We start from the raw sequence: 12,805 nt of genomic DNA, 5'->3' as shown, positions 1-12,805 counted from the left end.
AAGTGTGCATATCCTGTTTATACAACATAAGGGTGGGTGGGAGGGCCCAAGGACAATTCCATCTGCACCTCTTTTTTTTCTTTGCATTATGTACTGTTTGGGGCCTAGTTTTTCAAACTGCCATCCTGTCTGCCACTGCAGTGTCACTCCTAGATGGGCCACGTGTTTGTGCCGCCCACTCGTGTCGCTTAGCATAGTCATCCAGCTACCTCGGTGCAACCTTTTGGACATAAAAACACTATTGTGAGGTGTTCAGAATAGACTGGAAATGAGTGGAAATTAAGGTTATTGAGGTTAATAATAGCATAGGAGCAGAAAAACCCACAAATTATGTGATTTTAGCTGTTTTTATGCTTTTTTAAAAAAAAGTACAGATCCTAAACACAAAACCCAGAACCCAAAACACGGAAGGGTGGTTTTGGCAAAACCAATCCAGATCCAAAACACGAAGAAAGATCCAGATCCAAAACCAAAACACGAAAAGTGGCCGGTGCACACCCCTACTTCTTACCAGTTCCCCAGCTCTGGATAGTCCTGAACCCGTCCGGATGGTAAGTATTAGATACAGGCAATAGGGTGCACTTGCAAGAAGTATTTATTTAACAGTTGTATGTGGTAAAAGGCAGTTTTTTCCACATCAATATTATAGTAAAATAATTGCATTACTATAGGGTTGACACTTTTTTAAGAGAATAACACACTCCGATCGGTTATTTTTAATTACAACTGGAACTCTGGATTCTCGATCCAACTGTGGAAGTAACCAGTTAATGTCAAGCATGCATATAACGTCACATTCAATTGGTATAACTCACATGAAGAAAAGGTTACCGACAGTTACTTGGTGCACCAAGAAAACAAAAATCTCTAGCTCTACCCCTGCATGCAAGGAATTATCTGTCTATTATACCCCTTTTCCACCAAAATTCCGGGTCTGACCCGGAGTTGGAACAGGAATTTTGCCGGCGCCGACTCAGAATAATCCAGAGTCGGTGCCGCTCACACCCGAGTTGGGTCTGCATGGACCCGGCTTTTCCGGCGTGTAAGTGGTCGCTTGGAGATGAGGTCATCTCCAAGCGCCACTGAAGCCGGACCAATCGGCCGGCTTGCAGCTCACTCCAGGTCGTCATGACCCAGAGTGCGCTGTTCTCACAGCAGGGTTTCACGGGCTAAGCCCGTGTTAAACCCTGCTATTTACCTGGGTTCGATTGCCAGCCCTCTCCCCTTTTACACCAGGGAGCTGCCCGGGTTAACCCTTCAATAACCGGGGTTTTAGCTCCGGTGTAAAAGGGGTATTAGTCAGTATTTGCAAAGTGTTGCCCGGGTTGGTGGTTAAGTTGTAGAGTTAAGGTGGGTACACACTATACAGATATATCTGCAGATGATGGTTGTTCATACACACTGAACAACCATCTTCTGTGCCTGCCCGCAGATTCCGGCGAGCATGGGGCGTGTCCTGGCGCGGGGGGCGACTGCCCGTACACACCTGCCGATGGACAGATATGTCTGCAGACATATCTGTCCATCGCTGTGCAACACAGACAATGCGATATGTCGGTGAACGCCGACGTTCACCGACATATCGCGGGTACACACTGCCCGACGGGCAGCAGATACATTGGCCGATCAATTGATCGGCCAATGCATCTGTCAGTGTGTACCCAGCTTAAACCAGTGTCTTTTATTTATGCCAAATCCTGCTCTGTATCTTCCTTTAATCAATTACAGTTTAGTTTTATGAGATGTGGATATTCCCAGAGTGATCCTCTCTGCCTGCTCTTGTCAGAGAATGTTTATAGTTGACCTGGGTACTGTGTTTAATGCAACACTATGGGCCTGATTCAGACCCACTCGCGAGCGGCTGTCCGCTCGCAAGTGGGTCGATGTTATGGACTGAGCATACGCACGACGGAGGGAGCTCCGTCGTGCGCATGCGCCAGACGCGACGAGCGAAGGAAAGTCCTTCGCTCGTTGTGTCCGATCAAAGGGGGCGTGCTGTCAATGTTGATTGACAGCACGCCCCCTTTGGTGGGCGTGCCGGGGGCATGCCTCCCCGACGGGGGCGTTCCCACGGGAACGCCTCCCGTCAAAAACCGGCCCACTGACATCACTAGTGATGTCAGTGGGAGTGATTTTGGCTCTGATAGAGCCAAAATCACTCCGGAGCTTGCGGTTGAAAACCTCAACCGCAGGCTCCGGCTCGCAATTTCGATGGTCGCGATGGTCACGACCATCGCGGCCATCACAATGCACGCTCGTATAGCCTGTGGGTGGTGACCCACAGCTATACGAGCGTCCAGGAGGACGCTCCATTTTCATGGAGCCCGGCCCTCATTCAGAGCGTGCGCTCTGCTCAGAGCGTACGGCTCTGAATGAGGGCTTATATCCTTAGAAGCAGCTGGCTTGTAACTGATTAAGCTCAATTTGAGTTAATTGTAGCAGTCTCTCCTGGCTACTCTTATCCTGGCTTTTTCTATAGAGTTCTATACGGAGGCCACTTTCTTAGTTTACTGAAAAATCCTATGGGGGCACAAACAGGAGGTGGAGCGATTCACTGCTGTCTATCTACACTCTTGTCCATTTCAAGCAGATGTAATATGTACTTATGCCCTGTAGTGGTTTGCACCTGAAGAGATATATAGGGTTTGCTGATCTATTTTATACAAGGTGACTCCTCACTTGTACTGCACTGCTGTTGTGCTTAATTTCTTTTGCCTGTGTAGCGACAATGTAGTCTTTGAGGACTATCTGCACTGCTGCACTGAAACTATTAATGCTTCCTCAGCTGCTAGTCCCTGTTTGGCTGGGAGCTAACTTTGACTGATGGGTGTGTGATAGCAAGGAATTGACTTTGTTACTCACTGCTGCGCCTCTGCTCTGTTCAATGGAAGTCGTGCCTCAGCTCTCGGCACTCCCTGGCCCAGCTGTCAGTCACCAAGAGGGGGAAGGCTCGGGGCCGGCCCCTGTTGACGCTGTTTCCTCCCGGCAGTGTGCAGTTTTCTGACCGCTCCGCACTTGGACCTCCTGCTGTCAGCGACGACCCTCGCCACTTGGTCCCAGCAATGGCTTTTCCCCCAACACACTCCGATAAGTCCCAACTCCTTTTACCTCAGGCAACACTCTCCCAACAGCCCCTGCGGGAGTCTCTTTTATATTGGTGGTTGCATGCTGGTCAGCTGACCGCACGCGCCGCTCTCTCCACTGGCCACCTATGTAAGTCTAGGGGAAAAAAGGTCTCCCTCTGTGGTGGCTGGCCTGTTCTGTGCCCCCGCACGCCCGCTGGCTCCCTATGTCCGGAGTGGGCAGCATGCTCCATTTCTCCCTCTATGAGGGGGTGGCCCATATCCAAAAAATGGGACATTTTTACCTCTGACAACTATATATAGATATACCAACTAGCACAGTTACAGTATAGATTAACCAGAATCCTTGATGATTTATCCCCGTGTACATAGATGAATTAAGATGGGTACACACCTAAAGATTTTCTGTCCAACCATCCAACTAGTTGATTGGTTGGAATGAAAATCTGGTAATGTATGGGAGTAACTGATGATCAGCAATTTGCTCCTAAATGCCAGAAAACAGATGAAAATGGACGTTCAGACAAGTTTGTTAAATGTTTGATCTAAACAATTTGTTCAAACAACAGTTTTTGTCCATTTTCCGGCATTTGGGAGCAAATTGCTGATTGTCATTTGCTTTCATACCTTACCAGATTTTCATTCCAACCAATCAACTAGTTGGATGGTTGGATAGAAAATCTTTAGGCGTGTACCCAGCCTTAACATTCTTTTTTAATTATATATATAGTGCACATTTATAAAATAAATATCTACATATTCTAGAAATAAGGTAGTGATCACTTTAGGGGTGTCACATATATTTCTGTGTCACGCCTGTCTGTCTGCCCCTCCCCTTTAGAATGTAAGCTCTCATGAGCAGGGACCTCTTCCCTCATGTGCTTCTCTTTTACATTTTCTTCAACTCTTTTCTCCCCATAAGGGCACCTAACACGTGACTGCCAACTCAGGCAGCTTATTGTGAGTGTCTAACTGCTATTGCAGCAATGTATATAAATTGTGTACTTGTCCTGCACTGTAATGTACTGTAAGGTACTTGTTTCTTGTTCACTTGTTAGTTCTATGTACTATGTAAGGCGCTGCGGAACACTTGTGGCGCCATATAAAGGATAATAATAATAATATTTGGAGATTATTAAAAGTGGATGGCAAAGTGCCCTAAGAAAAATCTTCATCTGAGTGTACCATTACTCTGAGTGGATTGATATTGAGATAAGCTAAAGGCCATTACTCACTTCTAATTCTTCTAGATCTCTCTGCTGCTTTTGACACTGTTGACCACTCTCTTCTCGTACAAACATTACAATCCCTAGGTCTTAAGGACACAGCCCTTTCTTGGTTCTCTTCCTACCTATCTGATCGCTCTTTTTCTGTTCGTTTTTCTGATTCTGCCTCCTCTTCGCTACCTCTATCAGTTGGAGTACCGCAAGGCTCTGTCTTAGGTCCTTTGCTATTCTCAATCTATACCACCTCTCTTGGCAAACTAATCCACTCTTTTGGATTTCAATACCATCTGTATGCGGATGATACTCAAATCTACCTATCCTCTCCAGATTTATCACCATCTGTATTGGTCCGTGTCACTGAATGTATTTCTGCCATTTCATCTTGGATGTCATGTCGCTACCTGAAACTTAATATTTCTAAAACAGAATTAATTATATTTCCACCGGCCAATAACAGTTACCAATCTGATCTCTTTATCACTGTTGATAACTCAACAATCCACCCCACCCCACAAGCTCGCTGCCTTGGTGTCATCCTTGATTCTGAATTGTCCTTTGTTCCCCACATTCAATCTGTCTCAAAATTATGTTACATACATCTAAAAAACATATACAAAATTCGACCATATCTCACACAAGACACTGCAAAAACTCTAATCCATGCACTCATTATTTCCCGCATTGACTATTGCAATAGTCTCCTTACTGGTCTTCCCAAAAACAGGCTATCGCCATTACAATCCATTATGAATGCAGCTGCGAGGCTTATCTTCCTTGCCAAACGTTCATCGTCTGCTGCCCCGCTCTGTCAGTCCCTCCATTGTTTGCCAGTTTTCTACCGTATTCAATACAAAATACTATTACTTACACATAAGGCCATTAACCGAATTACACCAACATACATCTCTTCACTCATCTCAAAATATCTCCCAACCCGACCTCTCCGCTCAGCACAAGAACTGCGTCTCTCATCCCCACGCATTACTTGCTCCCATTTACGGTTACAGGACTTTCTTCGGGCTGCACCCACTCTATGGAATGCCTTACCACACACAATAAGACTTACCTCTACTCTTCAATCCTTCAAGCGTTCCCTGAAAACTCACCTCTTCAGACAAGCTTATCAGATTCCAGAACCGACCACATAACCTTCATAGCTTCCATGTCTTATCACATCCCCTCTCACAGTCCACACATAACCTCACATATTGTCTTTCTTTTACATACTCCTGACATTTTGCCGACATTCCTGTGTGACTGGATCATGCAGCCCACCAAGAAACTCTGCATTCTGGCCAGACCAAATTGCAATATATATAGCACCTATCCTTGTGTATCAATGCCTGTTTCCCTATAGATTGTAAGCTTGCAAGCAGGGCCGTCTTACCTCTATGTCTGTCTGTTATTACCCTGTTTTGTTCTATCAATGTTTCCAATTGTAAAGCGCAACGGAATATGCTGCGCTATATAAGAAACTGTTAATAAATAAATAAATAAATAAATAAGCATACACATATTTGGATAAAAGTATTACAATACTCACCTTATGTTCACAATTTGGTGTTTTATTTACTACACTATGGGGCATATTCAATTGTGTGAGAGAATATCAAAAAACCCGCACCTGCGAGGTTTTTCCTGTAGGTGCAGGTTTTTGCTATTCTATTAGGTGCGTGGTTTTTTAAAAAGCACGCATCGGGAGGTTTTTTTCCCCGCACCTCCTGAGCAAGCGTGTTTTTTCCTAAAATCGATGATTTTAGGAAAATACACCAGGACTTGCTCTGACACCACCGTGGCACCCACCCTGAGGACTAATTAAGCAATTGGAAATATCCATTTAGCTTAATTAGTCCTTAATTACTCACCTTCCTCAGCGCTGTCTTCTGCATCTTCTTCTGCATCCAGCGTCGGGAGCCGGCTCTTCTGCAGCAGGGTGAGTATGTCAGTGCGTGTGGTGTATGTATGTGTAAGTGTATGTGACCCCCGATGCGGTGTGTGGCCCCCCCAGAATGGGAGCTGGGAGAACTACATCTCCCAGGAGCCATTGCTCCTCCCATCAGCCCCTGGGACTCCCAGCAGCCCCCTCTCCAGTAAGAAGAGAGAGGGGAAGCCACTGGGAGCCGCGGAGACCCCCTGCCAGGTAGGTGGGTTTTTTTTATTATTTTACGCGTTGCGGGGTTTTCAGAGCTGAAAACCCCGCGACCACTATTTTTTTAATTGAATACCGTGGGTAGCGGGAGCGCGCATACCTGCTGTATTCCAGAATTGGGTGCGAGGTGCGCAAGGTTTTTAACTCGCTAAATCACGCGCCCAATTGTATATGCCCTTTTGAGTACCTTCTTGTTTTTCTGTTCTATGTCTATATATACTAGCGAACCATCCCGGCTTTGCATGGGACCAATTCCATCTCACCATATTGCAGCTTCTGTAAATATTATCAGCAGCATGTCCTCGAGGCTGGGGCACCTGTGCATATTTCCACAGCCTCCATGCGCACCCCTTCCCAGCTACGGAACCATGGCAATGAGCAATATCCTCTTCGCATAATGTACCCTGTATTTTCTGGCCTTCCTATTTTGCTTCCTCATTGTGTTGCCCCGTCTGAAAACAGCGCTGTTTATGAGGGTGTGCTGCTGAGTGGGAACATCACGTTGGAGAGGAAGCACTTCACTGTGGAGGAGTGGTTGCTGGAGTCTGCCTGCAGGTTGAGCATAGGGATTGACATTGGAATCTGATTGTTACAAACCATCAATGGTTTTGTTCCGACAGTAGTGTTTTTACCATTTGATGATTGCAGTCCGATGTTTGCCACCATCAAATAGAAATCATTCAATGGTGATCCGATGGTTTTTTCTTTTAATTCCTGATAGCTATGCCTCCTCATAGCTCCGCCCTGGCTACTGTGTCTGCATCAGGGCATCTTCATGGGTTTGCTGAAGGTTGTCACTCACTGTCTGCCTCAGACGTGACCCTGCTCAGTCCCTGACTCCCTCCCCTCTCTAGGCTACTGCTAAGCAACAGGGCACAGTGCTATCTCTCTCACTGTCTCAGAGAACCAATCAGAGCCCAACCCTCACCCATGCAGCAGCAGTCAGTCACTCACACAGCACAACAGCTTTTTCTGTAACCTGCTTCAGTAAAATCGTCACAGCTTGGCTCCCTTTTGTCGCAGATGAATGCTTCATACACCTAAACCTTCCTCGACCAATGCTGTATAGAATAGTGAAAACTCCATCAAAATATGTTCAATGGTTCAAGAGATTAGCCTGAACAAACAGACAGACCCCTAAACTGGGGTATATATGCATACACACACACACACACACACACAGTGGAGCAAATTGTGTACAGATTAATAAATCTCAAAATATATATATATAAATAAAAAATCTCTATGAGATATTGGAAAGATATAAAAACATTATGTTGTCCAGAGTAAATTCTCAGTTCTACTTTAAGTATATTCCAATGGAAGACGTTTGTAATAGAAAATTGTAAGGCTACAGCTATATAACAATTGTATCATAATGCTGAAAAGGCCTGTGTAAATGCCACAGTGCATGGACTTCTCTATAATGGGAGCAGGGTGTGCACAAGGACCCCTGCTCCCATACATTATACTTACCTCTCTTAGAAAGTGATGCGACCACCAATTTCCCTGTGATCTGCGCATGTGTAGTAGAGAAATCACTGGGAACATGGTATAGACCTGCACATGCACAGTACCAGAGTCTGCTCGGCAACTGCACTGGAGAGAGGGGGGCCAGTGCAGAGACTGCATATGGGCCCCCCTGTCTCTTAATGCACCCCTGCCACAGTGGGTTATTTCATAACAGATTAGTGTCTTTAAGCCATATTCCCTGGAGTAATCCATGTAAATAAGAATATATGAGGCTATTTACTTTGTATTGATCTCAGGAATTTGGATTGTTAAAGATCCTTATTTTCAGGCATCAGCATGTAATTGCATAAGAATCTTATTCCATTGGCAAATAGCATAGGCAACTAAAGCTGCTTGTCCATTTTCTTCTCACTTAATAGTTAATACATGATGAGCAGTGGGGCTATTAGTGGACGCAAAATTGCAGTCTTGTTATTATAATTCAGAGCAGCGCTGTTAGAGGAGTAATTACTGGCACCAGACAAAGGTGTAGTAAGAATATCTGCCAAACATGGAACATATAACTGAACCCAATAGTTTCTCCGGTGCCATGTTGCCATTTTCATTGCTGCATTCATTCACATCTGTGGTCCTGATTCATTACGGATCGCAGCTGCGATTACACACGCGGTTCTGCTGTGAAAATATGCTAATGTTTGCAACCACTCAGCCAGCATAGAGATGCCCACTACCGCTTTCTCACATCCGTAATACCTCGGAGTCCTGCGTATACATCGGTAACAGTGAGTAACATCGGACCGTCATGCAGGTTTAGAAATTGCAAGTCTCGTCGCACACAGTGAGTACTCAACCTGCATATGCCGTCGCAGTGGCTAATTTATGCACGCCCAAACGCTGGCGACCCATCATTCACTCTGTGATGGCTTTCTATCTGTGTGCATGATCGCAGAGCTATCGCAGTGCTATCCATACACATGCGTAGTACACAGGGCCGGATCTTGGCGTGTTTGACTAGTGGGGTCCTACAGGGGTGCCACTGCATAGAGGGCGTACCCCCTCCCAACATCCCGATTTCAGCTGGATAGCACTGTCCCGCTGTTCCACCCGTGGGATGAAGTGTCCTGCTGGTGGTGAAATCAGGAGGTTGGGCACCCCCACCTCCGCAGCTGTGTGGCAGTACCGGTCCCCAGAGTAGTTGAATGGATGCTGTGCGCGGCATCCATTCAGTGCCAGAAAAGGGCTGGGGGAAGCCCAGCTAGTGAAGGAGTGCTGGGCTCTCCACCAGCCTGATGTTACACGGGAGGCGTGCCATACGGGCACGCCCCCAAATAACGTCACTTAGGGGGTGTGGCCTATGGTAATGAGGCCACACACCCATTTTCGGTCGAGTGCATCTTAAGGCGCTCTGTTGCGATCGGAAATTTCTCTCTCCTTCAACTTGGCCAGGTCGTTAGTTTGAGTGACAGGATGAGGGCCCTACTGGGGACTACAACTGGGGGGGACTACTATTGGGGGCACTGCATCGGGAGGGGGGGGACTACTACTGGGGGCACTATATAAGGGGCTTACTACTAGGGGACTACTACTGGGGGCACTAAATAGGGAGGAAAACTACAGGGGGCACTGTTTAAAGGGCACTGGATAGGGGGGATCACTGCTGGGGGCCTGCATAAGGGGAATCACTACTGGGGGCACTGCATAAGGGGAGAGACTACTGCTGGGGGCACTATCTAAGGGGCTTACTACTAGGGGCACTGCATTGGGGGGACCACTAGGGGCACTAAATAGGAAGGAAAACTACAGGGGGCACTGGATAGGGAGGATCACTGCTGGGGGCCTGCATAAGGGGGGGGACTACTGCTGGGGGCACTATATAAAGCAGCACTGCATAAGGGGGACCACTACTGGGGGCACTTCAAAGGGGGGGGCACTGCATAAGGGAGAAAACTACTGGGGTACTGAATAAGGGGAACTAATGAGGGGCTGCATAAGGGGGACCACTACGGGGGGCATTGCATACTGGGGGTACTGTATAATGGGAACTATTTGGGGGCTGCATAAGGGGGACCACTATTGGAGGTACTGTATAAGGGGCACTACTATGGGCCTCCATAAGAGGGACCACAACTGGGGACATTGCATACTGGGGGTACTGTATAAGGGACACTACTGGGGTTAAGGTGCATATGGAAAGGAATGTTCAGAGTGACGATAAAGGGGTGTGTCATGTTGACACGCCCCATTTTTAAGTGGCCACGTCCATTTTTTTGCACACATAGGGGGGGGGGGGCCTCCATTTTTACATTTGCCCTGGGCTCCAAATACCCTAGTTACGCCACTGGTCACCAGTCCTGTCGCGCCCTCCCCCGATCCAGCCTGCTGCAGGAGCTCTCCAGCCTGATCCCGGAAAGTTGTTCTACAATGTCGGAAAGTATGCCAAGAAGTTGCCTCCCTATTGCTGCTATGCATAGTACTAATACCTGCACAGGAGGGAATTCTTCTTCATATGATTATACAGAAAGCATCTGAACTATGACAATGCTTTTTACATAATCTTTGCGTTGCTTAAAGTATGCAGCATCAATGTGGGAGACATTTATGAAAACTGATTTTTTTTTTGTGTGTAGTTTAAAAAACATCTGTTTCTTATGAGGAACACAGGTTTGTAGAATTATCCCCCATACACTGACATGTAGAGGTTTTTATCAATGATGTATTTTCCTTTTAAAGCATGTTAAAATGTAAACATTTTTATGCTCTTGTCTATATCTTGTGTTTACCCTTCAGCATGACCCCCAAAATGTGGGTTTAGCCTAAAACAGTACTTGGGCTTACATTTGCATAATTCCTGTAGAATGTCATTGCAGCCTTGCTTTTTGGCTTCATTATCACCCATAGCAGGCAATATTTTGCCTCCTTTTGTAACAATACAAAAGAACATCTGAACCAGTGGTCGAAATCATCCTACCAGGAGTTTAAAATTGCTGTTGACTTGGTCAATAAAAAACAGAAAACTTATGGGTGCTAAAAATAAAAGTCATGTCATATTGCAGAGGAAGCACCCCAGAAGGTAGATTCCACACCGAGAGACCACCATACCCGTCCAGGCCAGGACAAGGGGATTACACACCCCGGATCCTCCAGCTTCTAAGATACTGCTACCGAGCAAGCGCTCCCTACCGGTAGGTAAGCATTCCTTACCTACACCTGTGCTGGACGCCGCCAGCACAAGGTACCAAGGTACACACACCTGTACTACTAAGACTTCCTGACTGCTCTATCCAAAAGACTGTAGACCAAAGGTCCAGCAGGGGAAACGTGCTGGTCCAGAACCGCACTTGAAGGAGCCCCCTAAAGGGGTCCACCTACATCCCCCGAGTAAGTTATACACCCCTTTCATTGGCACCCAGCCAATATATACCTTTATGCACATCGTCCACAAGTGGTGAATTTCATTCATCACTATTTATTATACTGGCATTCCGGAGCAGCATTGTATCTTCTCATAAGACGGTTTGCCCAACATTTCGTTCCATGTCTATTTTGTTCCCCACAACACCACACAACATCTACCCTTCTCTTCACCCCGTTTTTTACCTATACCATCACCCTATCACCCCCTAAGTCTTTGTACCCACATTCCTTAGAGAGCGCATCCGTCTCCATTTTCTAGTCTCAATACAGCAGGATTAGGTACACAACTCCTCATACCCTTCCCACCCTCCTCCTCCCAATTCCACCCCTTCTTTTTTCTCTCCCCTACTTCCCAGCACCACACCGAGTTTGACATATTTCCTTTCTCCCCTCCCCCCATGATCCAAGAGCACGGTTCACTCAGATATTCTTCTTAATGAAGCAAAGATCTAAACACTTTCAATTGTACACCTGTAAAAATTCATAAGAATGACCCTACTCCGTCGACTGCCCTTAATCGCCTCAAGAAAAAGAGAAAGTATTGTTTCACGCCTCTGTAACATTTAACTTACCTCACAAAATAGAAGATAATGCTGGCCATTACCTTATTCTAGTTGGCCATCTCGATGGTAAGGAGGTCACTATAGTTTCTCTCTATGTGCCTAATTCACATCAAGTTCCTTTCATTAGGCATCACATATAGCCCTGCTAGACTCAGTTACCTGATGCGGTGATGTTGCTTTGCTGCCATAGAGACTCTGGTGGGCAACCGCAAGCTTCCTTCACTGCCATCTCCAATGGTCAGCCATGTGATTAACGTTCCTGCAGTGCTTTCTCCCATGACAGCACTGTATGGGCAGCAAAATCTTGGTCTTGTCACATGACTCTTGCCACCAACCAGGACTGCTATTCTGTTCTCCTGACCAGTGCAGCCTAAAGGGACTAAGTGCGTCCTAGCTAGCAGTACTTTACATTGTCTCCAGCACTGTGCTGCCTCCAAACTCACCGTGGTTTCCTGCTTACAATGCTGTCTCCATTATTTACTGCTGTTTCAGCTCCCAGTGCTGTCACCAGTACCCAGTGCTGTAATTAATACCCAGTGTGGTTACAAGTACTTCATGCTACCTCCAGCTCCAGGCTCACTCATTCATACTCAGCCCTATTCCAGTAACCAGTTCTGTCTGCTGCTACCCCATAGAGCACCAGTTCACTTGTGGTGGTCACTTTCTCTGTGTTGCCAGTATTTTCAGGAGGTTTGTCTACCCACAGTATCCTTCATCACCTGTTGTACCTCATGAGATGGAGTTTCATTAAACTTCAAAGCTTCCTACACTCCATTCACACTCAAGTCAACCTGACGGTTCCTGAATCGAGCTCATCCAATTCTAGGATCCTGGCAGTTTGTTCTGGCCACATGGACTCGGCAGGAGAACAAGCTCAAAGGAGGAACTCTATAGAGT

This window comes from Taudactylus pleione, unplaced genomic scaffold, assembly GCF_031769625.1.
Source record: "Taudactylus pleione unplaced genomic scaffold, aTauple2 ptg000005l, whole genome shotgun sequence".
NCBI classification, from domain to species: domain Eukaryota; kingdom Metazoa; phylum Chordata; class Amphibia; order Anura; family Myobatrachidae; genus Taudactylus; species Taudactylus pleione.
Note: the sequence above shows the minus strand (reverse complement) of the source record.